The sequence below is a fragment of the Arachis duranensis genome, chromosome 3 (genome assembly GCF_000817695.3).
Source record: "Arachis duranensis cultivar V14167 chromosome 3, aradu.V14167.gnm2.J7QH, whole genome shotgun sequence".
NCBI lineage: Eukaryota > Viridiplantae > Streptophyta > Magnoliopsida > Fabales > Fabaceae > Arachis > Arachis duranensis.
This window is the reverse complement of record NC_029774.3, coordinates 81,852,040-81,868,087: the sequence shown is the minus strand read 5'-3', so window position 1 is coordinate 81,868,087 and position 16,048 is coordinate 81,852,040.

Here is a 16,048-nt window from a genome sequence, read left to right as displayed (position 1 = left end):
TTGCATTAATCCATCAAGATGCAGCAGAGCTCCTCACCCCCAACCATGGGGTTTAGAGACTCATGCTGTAGAAGATACAATAAGAAACATGTAAAGTGTCATGAGGTACTGATACAATGTCAAAAGATCCTATTAATAGTAAACTAGTAACCTAGGGTATACAGAAATGAGTAAATGACGTAAAAATCCACTTCTGGGTCCACTTGGTGTGTGCTTGGGCTGAGCATTGAAGCATTTTCGTGCAGAGACCTTTTCTGGAGTTAAACGCCAGCTTTTATGCCAGTTCCAGCGTTAAACGCTGGAATTTCTGAGGCTGTTTTGCCACGCCGGTTTGGGCCATCAAATCTCGGGCAAAGTATAGACTATTATACATTGCTGGAAAGCCCAGGATGTCTACTTTCCAATGCCGTTGAGAGCGCGCCAATTGGGCTTCTGTAGCTCCAGAGAATCCACTTCGAGAGCAGGGAGGTCAGAATCCAACAGCATCTGCAGTCCTTTTCAGTCTCTGAATCAGATTTTGGCTCAGAACCCTCAATTTCAGCCAGAAAATACCTGAAATCACAGAAAAACACACAAACTCATAGTAAAGTCCAGAAAAGTGAATTTTAACTAAAAACTAATAAAAATATACTAAAAACTAACTAGATTATACTAAAAACATACTAAAAACAATGCCAAAAAGCGTATAAATTATCCGCTCATCAATCTATCTGCTAATTGACCTAATTGCTCTAACTGTATTCTCTATCTGTGTGTGATTTGCTTTGTCTTGTCTATGTTTGAAAACTGAGAGATCCCTCATTCTGGTGGTGGTGATTGGATGTTTGTTGAAAATCTAGTTTTAATATTGAATTACTGAGTTATATGCTGATAGGTTGTGGTAATGGAAAGAGATAGTCTGAGTGAAATGTTGGATAAAGGCTCGAGGTTATACGCTAAAGTTGTACCGGGTTTCGAATTAGAGTGGGGTGAGTTATTGGTAGAAAGCCATTTAGACACGCCTGTGGTCCTTTTCAATTCTTTAAACTATTCACCATACTGGTTTATAAACTAAAGAAGTTTCCTTACGGCTTTTCAAAGTAATACTTTCTATAAAGCTTTTTAAAGGGTTATATCAAGGATAAAATGCTCTTAAAATTAAACAAATTCAATTTGGAAGTATTTTTTTGCTTTGATGGTATTCCCATCCCTATTAAGAAACTGTGAGAATGATGTTCTCACCCCCTACAAGATTTTTTTAGTGACAGGTTCAGGAAGCTTTGGTGCAAAGCCGTGACAGATTTACAAGCATTATATATACATATATATTGTATTTTTCTGTTGTTGGTTTAATTTGAGATTTTCCCCTCGTCATTTGTCATTTTGAGATTTTTAAAGGGCTAGGACTAGTATTTGAGAAAGATTGAATACGTCTATGTATTTAATATTATGTGGATATAATTATGTGATTATGTGTTTTAAAGTAAAAAAGGCTTTTTGATTTCTTAATTAAAATTTGGTCATATTCGTGAATGCTCAATATTAAGTAAAAATAGCATGAAATTAAAGGATTATAGTTAGGTAATGCTCGGACTTTTAGTGCGATCATGAGGGACTAAAAGTTAGGGTGCTATATTATGGTATCAGAGCATTTTATCCTGATTAGAGCCTTGGAAATGGACTGATTATGCTTTATTGCATACTCTGAGTGTATGTCATGTTATAGGTCTTGTCTAGATGACGAGAAATAAAGATTTATGCACATGACTATCTATTGATTGACGCTGTTAGCTTACTGTTGCATATCTGCTGATATTAAGTCTAGCCAACTTAATGTTGATGGTTTATGTGTACGAAAAAGTTAACGGGTTACCATAGATGAGATATGAGTAATAATTAATGAATGATTACGGGGTTTGGGAAACGATAGAGGTTGCTTCTCGAGGTTACTCAGTTGCTTATCTTATTTTTTCATTGGTGCCTTGAAATTCCTGTTTGAGATTTCTTTCTTGGAAAGTAAACTGCTTATTCTTTGACCCTGTTCTTTGTGGATTTGCATACTCATTTGATGTTGACTGCATATGTCTGCTTACATTCCTTGGATATCTGTTTTGTGTTGTTTAAAATCCTTTTCTTGACTCATGTACTCTCTGATGTGCTTTTAACTTTTATACCGTGAAATGATTTTTTTGTAAGTTTTCCATTTTTATGAACAATGTATTCGAAAGTATTTTTAATCATACTCTTGAGTTTTGTGAGCTTTTTCTTGGCTAGATATTCTTCAAATTTCAATTCAATTTTCTCTCCAACACACCATGTTACCCTGGTTCATCCTTGTTTACCTGAGGTTCCCAATAACTCTTCCCAATTCTCGCAAATCCTATCCTTGTTGTTTGTCCTTCTTTTCTAAGGTCTAGTATCCTTTTGAGTAAACTCGAGATTCGTTTGGTGTCACGTACGGCCTTTAGGCATAGCAAGCGATATGTTAGTTCTTTAGGGCGCATTTTGTGGACGTGGAAGGTGAAGCTTGTGTGTATGTGACATCACAAGATGTTGTAGAGCATTGTTTCATGAGAAAGAGCTTTTGTTGATGTTAAGCTGGTAAATTAAGAAGTTTCCTTATGGCTTTTCAAAGTAATACTTTCCATAAAGCTTTTTAAAAGGTTATATCAAGGATAAACTGCTCTTAAAATGAAACTAATTCTATTTGAAAGTATTTTTTTCTTTGATGGTATTTTCATACCTATTGAGAACCTACGAGGATGATGTTCTCAACTCCCTACAGGATTTCTTTTTCAGTGACAGGTTCAAGAAGCTTTGGCACGAAGCCGCGACCAATCTACAAGCATTATATATACATATATATTGTATTTTTCTATTGGTGGTTTAGTTTGAGATTTTACCACTCGTCATTTTTCATTTTGAGATTTTTAGAGGGGTAGGACTTGTATTTGAGAAAGATTGAATAAGTTTATGTATTTAATATTATGTGGATATAATTATGTGATTATGATGTTTAAAGTCAAAAAGGCTTTTCAATTTCTTAATTAAAATTCGGTCAGATTCGCGAAGGCTCAATATTAAATAAAAATAGTATAAAACTAAAGGATTAGAGTTAGGTAACACCCGAACTTTTAGTGCAATCATGAGGTGCTAAAAGTTAGGGTGTTACATGATTCACATAAGATAAAAGAAAGAATTGTTACATTGATTATGGTGATTGTATGGTTGCCTATCATATATATGAACAAGCATTCCACTGAATATATAATGAATCATTATTAAATATTCAATAGGAAAAGTACAAAATCATAAAAGCCATTAAAAATAAATGAATTTATTTTGAAATTCTATACAAATTAGAGATGTTAACAAACTGTAAATGTACATCAAATTTAAAGCACAGAAAGCATGACTATAACAATATTGAAAACCAGATCGGTCATCGAACCGCTTTAGTGACTAGTTTACTAGTCTAACCAATTCAACCATAGTTCAACTAGAATAACCATTTTATAATAAAATAATAAATAAAATATGAATAAATACACTAAGATTAACAAAAATTAACTAGATTTAACTAAGATTAACAAAATTTTCAAACATAATTTTAACAAGATAGCACAATAATTAACATGCTTTAACAAAAATTAACAAAACTTTGAACCCAATTTTAATAAACTTGGCACAATGATTATCAGAAAAAAAGCACTGAGTGAGCACTATCAACTCTCAGTTGCTTTATTTTTTAGGAGAACGATCATTTCAAAATAACCTCTAGCTTCAAAGTAATCTCTAGCTCATTCTGCAATAAGTTATATGCATTAGAGATGCTCAAAACACATTTATTTTGAATGCCAAAATAGTTTTGACCATATCTGATGCTAGGGCATTTTGGCCAGTTTCATTGACCTTTTCTTTACTGTTTTTAGGTAATTTCATGCATTTTCTTAGGAAATAAGTTAGTTTTGGGCAGATATTCACTCAGACTTTGATTCAAGCATACATTGTGCATTTTACATTATTTCATGAGGATTTTGCATGATTTTAATGACAAAATTGTATATTGCATTACCCATGACTTGGACTAGAACTTTGATGCACTCTATTGCTTGATTTCAGGACCAAAGGAAGCAAGGAATGGGAGGTAACTTGCAAAGTTAAGGAGAAAAGTAATTGCCAGAAACACTCTCAAAAGCCATCAATGCCCACGTTAAAGAGTCACGTTAACTAAGTTAACGTGAACTCTAACGTGGAGAAGAGAAGTTGAGCCAACGTTAGTGACACTTAACATTGTCACTAACAGAGAAGTAACAGAGAGGCAATTGCTCACAAATGGCCACGTTAGAAGCCACGTTAACCTAGTTAACGTGGCCTCTAACGTTAAAGGGGGAAGAGAAGCCAACGTTAGTGACACTCAACATTGTCACTAACAAGAGTAGTATATATAGGAGTAGTTTTGAAAGAAAGAGGAGCTTTTTGGAGGAGTGAGAAAAGAGAACTACTCTTTGTATTTTTACTTTCTCTGCACTTCTAGCTTAAGGATCTATTCTCCATCTTTGATTTTGATTTCTAGAGCTATGAACAACTAAACCCCTTTCATTGGGTTAGGGAGCTCTGTTGTAATTTGATGGATCAATACTAATTTTCTTGTTCTTCTTCTATCTTTCCTTTTGATTTTACTTGAAAGCTTTCGATCTTCATCCAATTGGATAGTTATCTTGGAAAAGAAGCTATTCAAACAAGGATCTCTTCGGATCCTTGAAAGAGGAATGAAGAGATTAGCTAGAAATGCTTTCGCATGCTGGACCAAATTGAGTGTGGATGGGTATGTGGCTATAACTCTCTAAACACTTGATTTGGGAAGTGCATGTGGTATAATCAGTGACCACACTTCATCTCTTCTCATGAGTAGTTGACCAAGGAATTGGCTATTGATCAAGATTTGAGAGATTGAATTGCAAGAAATTGTGGTTCAATCACTTAAGATTGCCAAGGAGATTAATGAGTGCATTGATTGAGGAAGAGATAAAAATGAATTTGATCCGGAGAATGCAACATCTCCTAAGCCCAATGAACTCCCTATATCTGATCTTACCCATTCTCTTTAATTTCTGCAATTTACTTTTATGAGCAATTCCCCCATTCCCATTTACAATTCTGCAATTTACTTTCAGTCATTTACTTTCACTCCATTTTAATTTCTGCAATTATCAACTGTATTCATGGATTCGCTCAACTAGAACACTCCTCTAATTAAAGTTGCTTGATCAATCAATCCCTGTGGGATTCGACCTCACTCTATTGTGAGTTTTTACTTGACGACAAATTCGGTACACTTGCCGAATGGGAATTTGTTGAGAGACAAGTTTTTCCCCGTCAATATCTTACACCCTAAACATGGAAGGCTTCATTGTAAGGATGCAAGAATTCAAATTGGTAGGCAGATCATCAGACAGCAAATCAATATACAAGCATTATAATGCATACTATAAGTTATATATCTTAAATTGAGCAGCAGCAACAAAGGCAGTACAATTTATCATCAAGAAACTTTAACAAAATTTAACATTAGAAAAAAAAGAATGAGCAGTAAATCAAAATTTAACATCAGAAAAAAAAAGCAAGAATGAGTAGCGAATCAGTAACACGGTGAATCAGTAACATAGGAAATTAGACAGTGCAATTTTTCATCAAGCAGTAAGCTAGTAACAGAGTTATGAATTTAAAATTTATTATCAAGCATAAGTAGTAAGCAAAGCTATTCAACCAAGAACAAGCACTAAGCACTTAAATTTAAGAAAAAATCATAGAAGCATTTAAACGCATAGCAACAACACAACAACATCTATAGGAACATTTAAAACAAAGCAAAAAAAGCAAATATCTAAGAATCACCATTGCTAAAAACAATAATGTGCTCAAAGAATCAAAGGCTAAGCTTCACTAGAAAAGTGAAGAACACCCAAACGAAAGAACCTTCAATCACAGCTTAAATCAAAATTCATAATCCCCTCAAATTGAAGTAGCAAGTAACTTGAAAAAAAAAGCACAATTTTATGCACAATTTTAACAAAGTTGTTAGCAGAAAAATTAAAAAAAATTAATAAAGATAAATAAGGATAAACACAAGACTGATTATAATGAACAAGTCTCAAATTCATAAAAACTGAATGATTTATAAATTGCTTAGTGATAATATTAACATTGCCAACTAATAAATGGATATTGAAATAAAAAACATAGCACAGCAGAACACAAAATACACAGCACAGTAGTGAAGAAAACATAAAATAGTACAGTATATCACAATAGTAGTGAGTAGAGAAGCCATTGCCTTCTTTGATCTGAGCAGTTTGAGCAGAGTATGAGGGCAAGTGGTTGAGCGCGATGGACGACAGCAACAAGCACGATGACAGACGGCGGCAGAAGCATGATTGAGAAGAGGTAGACCAAACGATGAACACTGAGCTCGAGGAAGAAGCTGTGATTGCTGAATGAGGTGAGGAGTTGGAGACTTGGAGCACGATGACGACCACCACACGAGGATGGATGATCCTGAGCATGACAGATGGCGTAGAAGCGTGGCTGAGTAGACAAAGACAAGATGACGAATGCTGAGCTCAACGAAGAAGTTGCAATTAGAGTGAACAGAGGTTGGAGAGCTCAAGAATGACAATGACGCGATGGACGACAATAGTGTCTCCCTCCTTGCGGCGGCGGTGGAGGCTATTATAAGCTAGGGTATCAATTTAGGGGAAGAGAGCTGCGTTGAGAGAGTGAGAGTTAAGAGGAGAAGGAGGCTACTACTGACTTTCCTTTTATTTTATACAAAATGTAAAACGACACCATTTTAGGAATTTTGCAAACCCATAACTTGGCAAGTGCACCAAATCGTATCAAGTAATACCACGGTGAGTGGGTTATCATTCTCTCTTGGATTAAAAGACTAAGTAAGAATGATTAATTTATTATTCTAATTAGGCAAATCAAATAAACAGTGCAATGAGTGATTAAAAAAATAACGTGTAAAAACAAAGGCAATAAAAGTAGCAAAAAATGAGTTGTGAAGACAATGATGGTGAAAATATTAAGGTTTCAGAGATATTCACTCTTTAGGAAAATAATCCTTGTGTTCAATTAATTGAGGCATGTAATGATCAATCACGACAAATCATAAATAATCAAATTCCAATTCCTTGACAATTCAATTTCTCTTTAACCTAATTAAAGTCAATTACTTAAGAAAAGAGGTAAAGCACAAAATAGATTTAGTTTCACATAAGATTCAAGAATAGTCCTTACGTTGAATTATATGTCACTTATCCAAGCTAGTCTTAAACAATTGAAACTTACAAGAAATGATGATTTCCAAAAGTTTTCTATTCCAAATTTTTTGTCACTTATTCAGACTAGGACAATTGAAAATCACTACATGTCGCACACTCTTTGAAACAATATTCCTAGTTAAATCAAAAAGTAATAAAAAAGAGTTTTCAAGCTAATTCCAATATTATTTTTTCCAAAACTATATTTAGAATTCAAAATAGAGATAGAATGTTTTCCAACAATTCCAAATCTTTAGGGATGAAGAACAAAAACTTAATTATGAAATAGATCAAAGCATAAACCTCAGATAAAGTAAAACACTTAGATTAATAATCCATAAAAAGATGAATAGATCTTCTAACCTTAACATAGGAGATTAGTTGCTCATGATCAAAAGAAAATCTAGAATTATGAATTGTAAAAACTGCCGAAGAAAGAGAGGAGAAGAGAGCTTACATATGTGGCTAGTCTAACATGCCCTTTCTTGAATTGAACGTGGCTTTGAATTGAGTCCCTGGAGGGTGCCAAGAATGGCACGTTGAACGTGTGCTTTGAGATGAGCCACTGGAGGTGCATTGAAGGAGGCACGTTGGAAATGTTAATGCTCACATTGGACGTGAGGATCATGGTAAGTCCATAGAGAGGGCTTCAAGAAGCATGTTAGACTTTATATATATATATTTATTGTTAGAAAGCTTGGATGTTAACTTTCTAACGCCGCTAGAACCACTTCATTTGGACCTCTATAACTCAAGTTATCCTTGATGGAGTGTGGAAACGTCACGTTGGATGCAGGATGCCTCACATTGGACGTGAGCTATTTTCAGACGCTAAAAAGAGGGGGTTGTTCAAGGCCCAAACAAAATGTCCACTATAGACTATTATATATTATTGGAAATCTCTGAAAGTTATCTTTCTAATGCCACTAGAATCGTTTCATTTGAATCTCTATAGCTCAGGTTATTTTTGCTAGAGTATAAAGACGTCAGAGTTGCTATTTCTCTTTGAACTTCCTTGGCTTGTTTCCAACTCTTGCTTTCCTGGGAACTTACTTCCTCTTGCTTGCCACTTTCCTTGCTTCTCTGAAATCCTCTTTGATTGTTTATCTCCTCTTTTGTTCTTCCATAAAATCTTTTAAAATTTTCCTAAACAATTCAAAAAACAAGGCAACTCCACGAAACATTGATTAAAGTAGACAAATCTCAATTAAAATAAGGAAATCACTAACTTTGTTCAAAGAAAGAAACTCTTAGAAACATAAATTAAAAACATGACAATATTAATAAAAACAAGGAGATTACCAACTTTATTGAAAGAAATAATAAGTATAAATAACTAATGATGCTTATGCATCAAGCCACTTATTGGCTAATAACTCTGATTTGTGAAATAAATTTTTTATAGTAATTTGTGAAACAATTAATTGTTCAAGACAAGCCCTATATGTGCCAAACATCAAGAGCTATCCCACAAAAGGCCCATGACTCTAGCAACAATAAATAGAGAATCTCATCAAAATAGGATGGACACCTTCTACCAGATCAAATCTTAAGGAAATGAATCCCGTTATCCCACAAAAGGCCCACGTACTTTGATTTGGTTGTTTTAATTACTTGTAGGTGAAGAAAAGAAAGAAACAAGGAAAGCGTGGCCCAAGGAAGGAAAAAGCGTTGCGCATCAAGAAAGCAAGGGGGCAGTGCTCTCTTATTGAGCACAGCGCTCTCTATTTGAGCGCTAGTCCAAAGCCAAGGGAGCAAGGTCTGTAGCATTGCGTTGAGAAACCAAACTGAGCACTACAAGGAGGCTTGATTCAAAGGAGCGCTCGGTTAACTTTCTTAACTTTATCGGGCTCCTCATGAAAAAAAAACAATGCGCTACATTAAGTTTTTGAGGCCACTAAGGTTCGAACTTTGCACATGAGGAATAAAAGAAAGTGCTACAAGCAAGGAAAATCAAGGCGCAGCACACTAAATGATGTCACCAAGGCTCGAACCGTGTACATAAGGGAACCAAGAGAAACGCTACTTGTAAGGAAATATGGCAAGAGTGCAACTAACAAGGCTCAAACAAGGGAGCCTCAGCCCAAAGCTTGGGCACTCCGTTAAAACACACAACTGAGTGCTATGCCTGGAGCTTGGCACGAGCCCAAGCAAGAAGCAATATTGAGTGCTGCGCTGCCTTAGTTAACCGAGCACTTCCCTGGGAGCTGCACCATGGTCCAAATTCAATTAAAAATCATTTTGGATCCAATTCTTCACCAATTTGAAAAGCCCACTCCAAATTCTAAAAATCAAATAGAAAGTGTATAAATAGGAGTTAGTTTGTTTTGTAGGGGCATCCTTTTCACTTTTTACTCTTAGCTCATTTTTCATTTGCTTTAATTTTAGTTTTCATTGAGAGCTCTAGAACTGAGATTGGATCTCATTCTTGCTTTCTAGTTTTCATTTTACTCTTTCATCTTCTGTTTTAAATTTTGGATTGAGATTGAAGAAATTCTGTTTCACTCTTGATCTGAAATTCCTTTTTGTTCTTCTTCTGCATAATTCAGTAAATTGAAAATTGAATTTAAGTTTCCTTTACTGCTTTCAGCTTTCTTTCTTCTGCAAATTGTTTACTGTTTGATCAAGAAAGAAATTGAGATCTAGATCCACTTTCTAGTCTCATTGATCCCTGAGATCTTCACTTATTCTTTGTGAATTTTACAATTGAGCTAAGTTTCATTCTGTTTTGCTTCTTTAAGCAATTTTACTTTTCTTTTTGAGATCTGCTAAAACTTACTTTTCCTAGCTCTCCAACCCTTTAATCTTTCAGTAATTTAAGTTTCACAGCAATTTAGATTCAGTAGTTTACATTTCTTGCACTTTAAGCTTCAGCCATTTACATTTCTTGCCATCTAAGATTCAGTCATTTACATTACTTGCACTTTAAGATTCAGCTCTTTTATTTCTTTTGCTCTTTAATTTACTGTCAATTTTCCCTCTCCCATTTAGTTTTATGCAATTTAGATTCTGCTATTCATAATTCACTCAAATAAACACTTGTTTGCTTGACTAAATTGACCACCTAACTAAAATTGCTCAATCCTTCAATCCCTTTGGGATCGACTTCACTCTAAGTGAGTTTTACTACTTGATACGACCCTGTATCCTTGTCGGTAAGTTTTGTGTTGGATCATTTTCCACACATAAAGTTTTTGGCGCCATTGCTGGGGTTTGACTAGATTGACAATGATTAAGTAAGGTGGTGATCTATATTAAGCACTTTTCTTTGTTTTTCTTTATTTTTTGGCTAACACACTAACTGTTTGAGGTTTTGCTTAAGCTAACCATAACCTCACTCTAGCAGTATAGTGAATTGTTTCTGGTTTTCTGGTTTTGTGTGTTTCTTGTGTTTTGTTTGTATGACAGAGGCAAGAAGAGAGATCCCTAACTTTTGTGATCAAGATGAGAGGACTCTCAGGAGGTTAAGAAGAGAAGCAAGAGGGAAATGTGTTTTTGGAGAGGAAGAATCTGAGGAGGAAAGTCAAGAAATGGAAGGGAACCCTTCCAATTCAAACCCACCAGAAGGAATGGCCAACAACAACCCCCCCACAGAGGAGAGTCTTGGCTTCTTACATGTTTGCTAATCTAAGGCACTATGGGAGTAGCATTCTCACACCCAATGTCAATGCAAACAACTTTGAATTGAAGCCCCAGCTCATCACCTTGGTGCAAAACAATTCTTCTTATGGAGGAGGGCCACTTGAAGATCCAAACCAACACTTATCCACTTTTCTAAGGATTTGTGACACTGTCAAAACCAATGGTGTGCATCCTGACATTTACAAGATGTTGCTATTTCCATTTTTCCTCAGAGACAAAGCTACTCAATGGTTGGAGAAATTTTCAAGAGAGAGCATCAATAATTGGGAAGATCTAGTGAACAAATTCCTAGCCAAGTTCTATCCCCCCCAAAGGATCATTAGGCTCAAAATAGAGGTTCAGATATTCACTCAGATGGACGAAGAGTCACTGTATGAGGCATGGGAGAGGTACAAAGCTTTACTCAGGAAGTGTCCACCAGATATGTTCAATGAATGGGATAAGCTTCAAAACTTCTATGAAGAATTGACATTGAGAGCTCAAGAGGCACTTGATTACTCGACAGGAAGATCATTACAATTTATGAAGACAGCTGAGGAGGCTCAAAATCTCATTGACACTGTAACGAACAACCAATACTTCTCTGGTCATCAGAGGCAATGCCAACCAACTCAAAGGAAAGGTGTAATGGAGTTGGAAGGTGTAGACGCTATTCTAGCCCAACACAAGGTGATGTAGCAGCAAATCTAACAATAATTTGAGCAGATAACCAAGAGGATTGATGGCCTCCAAGTTGCAGCAGTGAATACAGGCCAACCATCACCCATGTGGGGACAAAATAAGGAAAATTGTGAAGATCAATAGTAGGAACAAGTGAACTACATGCACAACCAAGGCTCCAGCTATAATGAAGTTTATGGTGACACTTACAATCCATCCTGAAAGAACCATCCAAATCTCAGATGGGGAGATAACCACAATCAAAACCAGCAGCCATTGCAAAGGAATTCAACCCAAAACAACTCAAGAAACACCAATCATAACAACCAGCAAAACACTAACAACAATCCATATAGAAAACCCCAAAACAACCACCCCAATTGCAACTATTATCCACCTAATAACCCAGCCACTAACCAAAACAACCATCATCCACCCTTAACATTCTATAACCAACCACAAATAGCACAAGATGCTCAAAAGATCTCTAATTTGGAGATACTGATGGAAAAGATGATGAAGCATCAGGAGATGACAAGCAAGAATCATGAAGCTTCAATGAGAAACTTAGAGAGATAGATTGGGAAACTATCCAAACAAGCAGTGATTGAAAGGCCAACAAGCTCACTCCCAAGTGATACCATTCTAAATCCTAAAGAAGAATGTAAAGCCATCCAACTGAGGAGTGGAAGAACAGTGGTGAATGACAAGGAAGCCAATAAAAAGCTTGAGAAGAATGACAAAAAGTCAGCTGAGAAAGATGAAGTCAGTAGCAAGAATGAAGCTATACTCAACAAGGAGGATCAAGAGAAACTTGAGGAAGGAGAAAAGAAGCCACAAATTTCAAGCAAAGGGAAGCAAATAATGGAAGAACCAATTAATGAACAAAGGCATGGAGTGAAGACTCTCACACCTCCCTTGCCATACGCTCAAAGGTTCAACAAAGGAGACTTAACCCAACAATGAAGGAGGTTGTTCAAAAAAATGTGATGAAGCTATGGAATGGTGGGATAATCTTCCCAATCTCTGACAGCTCATGGGTGAGTCTGGTTCATGTTGTACCAAAGAAGGGAGGACTGACAGTCATCTCCAATGAGAAGAATCAATTAATTCCCACAAAGACAGTGACTGGATAGAGGATGTGCATAGATTATAGAAGACTGAATGATGCTACAAGGAAATATCACTTCCCTTGACCCTTCATTGATCAGATGTTGGAAAGATTGGCAGGCCATGCTTATTATTACTTCCTGGATGGGTATTCCGGGTATAATCAGATAGTGGTGGATCCCAAGGACCAAGAAAAGACCTCATTCACATGTCCTTTTGGAGTTTTCACCTACAGAAGGATGACATTTGGGCTATGCAATGCCCCAGCCACCTTTCAAATATCTTCTCTGACATGGTAGAAATGTTTTTTGAAGTCTTTATGGATGATTTTTCTATTTTTGGCAATTCATTTAACACTTGCTTGCATCATTTAACTCTTGTTTTGAAAAGATGCCAAGAAACTAATCTGGTATTGAATTAGGAAAAATTCCATTTCATGGTTCCTGAAGGGATAGTTCTTGGGCATAAAGTATCAAGCAAAGGTATAGAAGTTGATAAAGCTAAAATAGAAATTATTGAAAAACTCCCTATACCTGTTAATGTGAAAGCAGTAAGAAGTTTTCTTGGGCATGCTGGTTTTTATAGGAGGTTCATCAAAGATTTTTCAAAAATAGCAAAGCCACTGAGCAATTTGCTAATGATTGATAGCCCTTTCATCTTTGATGACAGTTGCAAGGACGCCTTTGAAAATCTAAAGAGAAAACTCATTACAGCACCAATTATCACACCCCCTGATTGGAAATTGCCTTTTGAACTTATGTGTGATGCAAGTGACTTTGCAGTTGGTGCTATGTTGGGGCAAAAGAAAGACAAGCTACACCATGTCGTCTATTATGCTAGCAAGGTGTTAAATGAAGCACAGAAAAATTATACCACCACTAAGAAAGAGCTTATGGCAATTGTATATGCATTTCATAAATTTAGACAATACTTGATTGGTTCAAAGGTTATAGTGTATATTGACCATGCTGCTCTCAAGTATCTAATGTCTAAATAGGATTCAAAGCCAAGGCTTATTAGGTGGGTGCTGCTGCTATAAGAATTCGACATTCAAGTGAGAGATAGGAAGGGGAGTGAGAGACAAGTAGCAGATCATTTGTCAAGAGTGCCACAAGAGGCCAATCAAGATAAACCACAGCAAGTGAATGAAAAATTCCCTGATGAGCATCTTTTCTAGGTTCAGCAAGCACCATGGTTTGCTAACATAGCAAACTACAAGGTGGGAAGGAAGATACCTCGAGAGTTTTCCAAGCAACAAGTGAAAAAGTTACTCAATGAAGCAAGGAAGTTTTTGTGGGATGAACCTTACTTATTCAAGAGATGCTCTGATGGAATGATTAGGAGATGTGTCCTTGAAAATGAAATGAGAGATATATTGTGGCATTGTCATGGTTTAGCATATAGTCACTTTGGACTAGAAAGAACAGCTGCTAAAATATTGCAGAGTGGTTTTTATTAGCCAACCATCTTCAAGGATGCCAGAGAGTTTGTTCACCAATGTAATGAATGCCAGAGAGCTGGAGGATTGACAAGAAGGAATGAGATGCCTCAAAATTTCATTCTTGAAATGGAGCTATTTGATCTTTGGGACATTGATTTCATGGGCCCTTTTCCTCTTTCTTACTTTTTCAGATACATTCTGGTAGCAGTGGAATATGTCTCAAAGTGGGTGAAAGCCATAGCCACAACCACATGTGATGCACAGATTGTCCTTCAATTCCTTAAGAAACACATTTTCACTAGATATGGAGTGCCCAAGGGTCTTGTCAGTGATGGTGGTAGTTATTTTTGTAACAAGCAGATGGAGAAACTCCTTCACAAATATGGAGTAATTCTTAAAGTAGCCATACCATACCACCATAAGACTAATGGCCAGGCTGAGTTAGCAAATAGGGAGTTGAAAAAGATCTTAGAGAAAATAGTAGGAAGCACAAGAAAAGATTGGGCCAAGAAGCTAGAAGATGCACTCTGGGCATACAGGACAGCATTCAAAACTTCTATTGGAAAGTCCCCCTTTCAGCTATTGTATGGCAAGTCTTGTCACCTCCCTGTAGAGCTTGAACACAAAGCTTTTTGGGCCACTAAACTCCTCAACCTTGATTCTCAAGCAGCAGGAGAGAAGAGGCTGCTACAACTAAATGAGTTGGATGAGTTTAGGCCAGAAGCTTAAGAAAATGCTAAGATATACAAAGAAAAAGCTAAGAGGTGGCATGACAAGAAGATCTCAAGGAAGGAGTTCAAACTAGGATAGCAAGTACTCTTGTACAACTTTAGGCTCAAAGTTTTCCCTAGCAAGTTCAAGTCCAAATGAACTGGTCCTTACTTGGTGACAAAGGTTTTCCCTTATGGAAGCCTTGAATTGCTAAATGAAGCAACAAAGAGTCATTTCACAGCAAACGGTCACAGGGCAAAGCCTTACTTGGGAGGCCAATGGGACAAAGAAAAGGAGGTTCAGAACCTAAGCTGAGCAAGAGTGAAGGATGTCAAGCTAGTGATAATAAAGAAGCACTTGTTGGGGGGCAACCCAACCAGAGGCAGTTTTCTTTTCATAGCTATTTCAATAAAAAGGTTGAGTAGTTTTGTCTGTGTTGCAAGGAGCTAAGTTTGGTGTTGCACAACAAAACAATTTAAGGGAGAATGAAGGATTCTAAGTTTGGTGTTCCACCAAAATCTCATTTGAAAAACACATTTTCACATTCTGCATAAAAGGTTGCTAGCTCCAAGCAATCAGAGAAACTACTTAACCATTGTCTTTTTTCTAGTCTTAGTTATATTACCTTTAGCAAGAACAAAAGGTTTCACATATGATTAACATGATACATAAGAAACATTGGCAAGGGACTAAGTTTGGTGTTCACACACCAAAGTAAGTTCAAAAGCCATAATCAATTCATGCATGCTAACCATTTGTTCAAGGGCTTGAGAAACAAGCAACCTCTGAGGATTATGTAAGAAGATACTCAACCCTTTAAGAAGGTCTGCATCATCACTAAAAAATGGATACAACAGAAGAAAAGATGAGAGACATTCCCAACAGGTTGTATTGAATACATAATCCTTGTTGTTGTGAAGTGTTTTAACTTAGAGATTCCTATATGTCTTGCTAAAGTGTGCAATTAAGTGTAAGTAGAGATGTTTACAAAAATGCTGGCCTGCATTATGCTTGTCATAACTCATTAGCCTAAGGTTTATTTTGTTTCCCTACTGCGTAAATAAAAGAAGAGTGTTTTAAACAAGAAAGTGAGTGTCCAATGTTGTAGAAGTTAGGATAAAATTCAGTGGTGGTATTTGTTTGATTTAATGGATAGCTCAAATAACAAAAGCTGCAT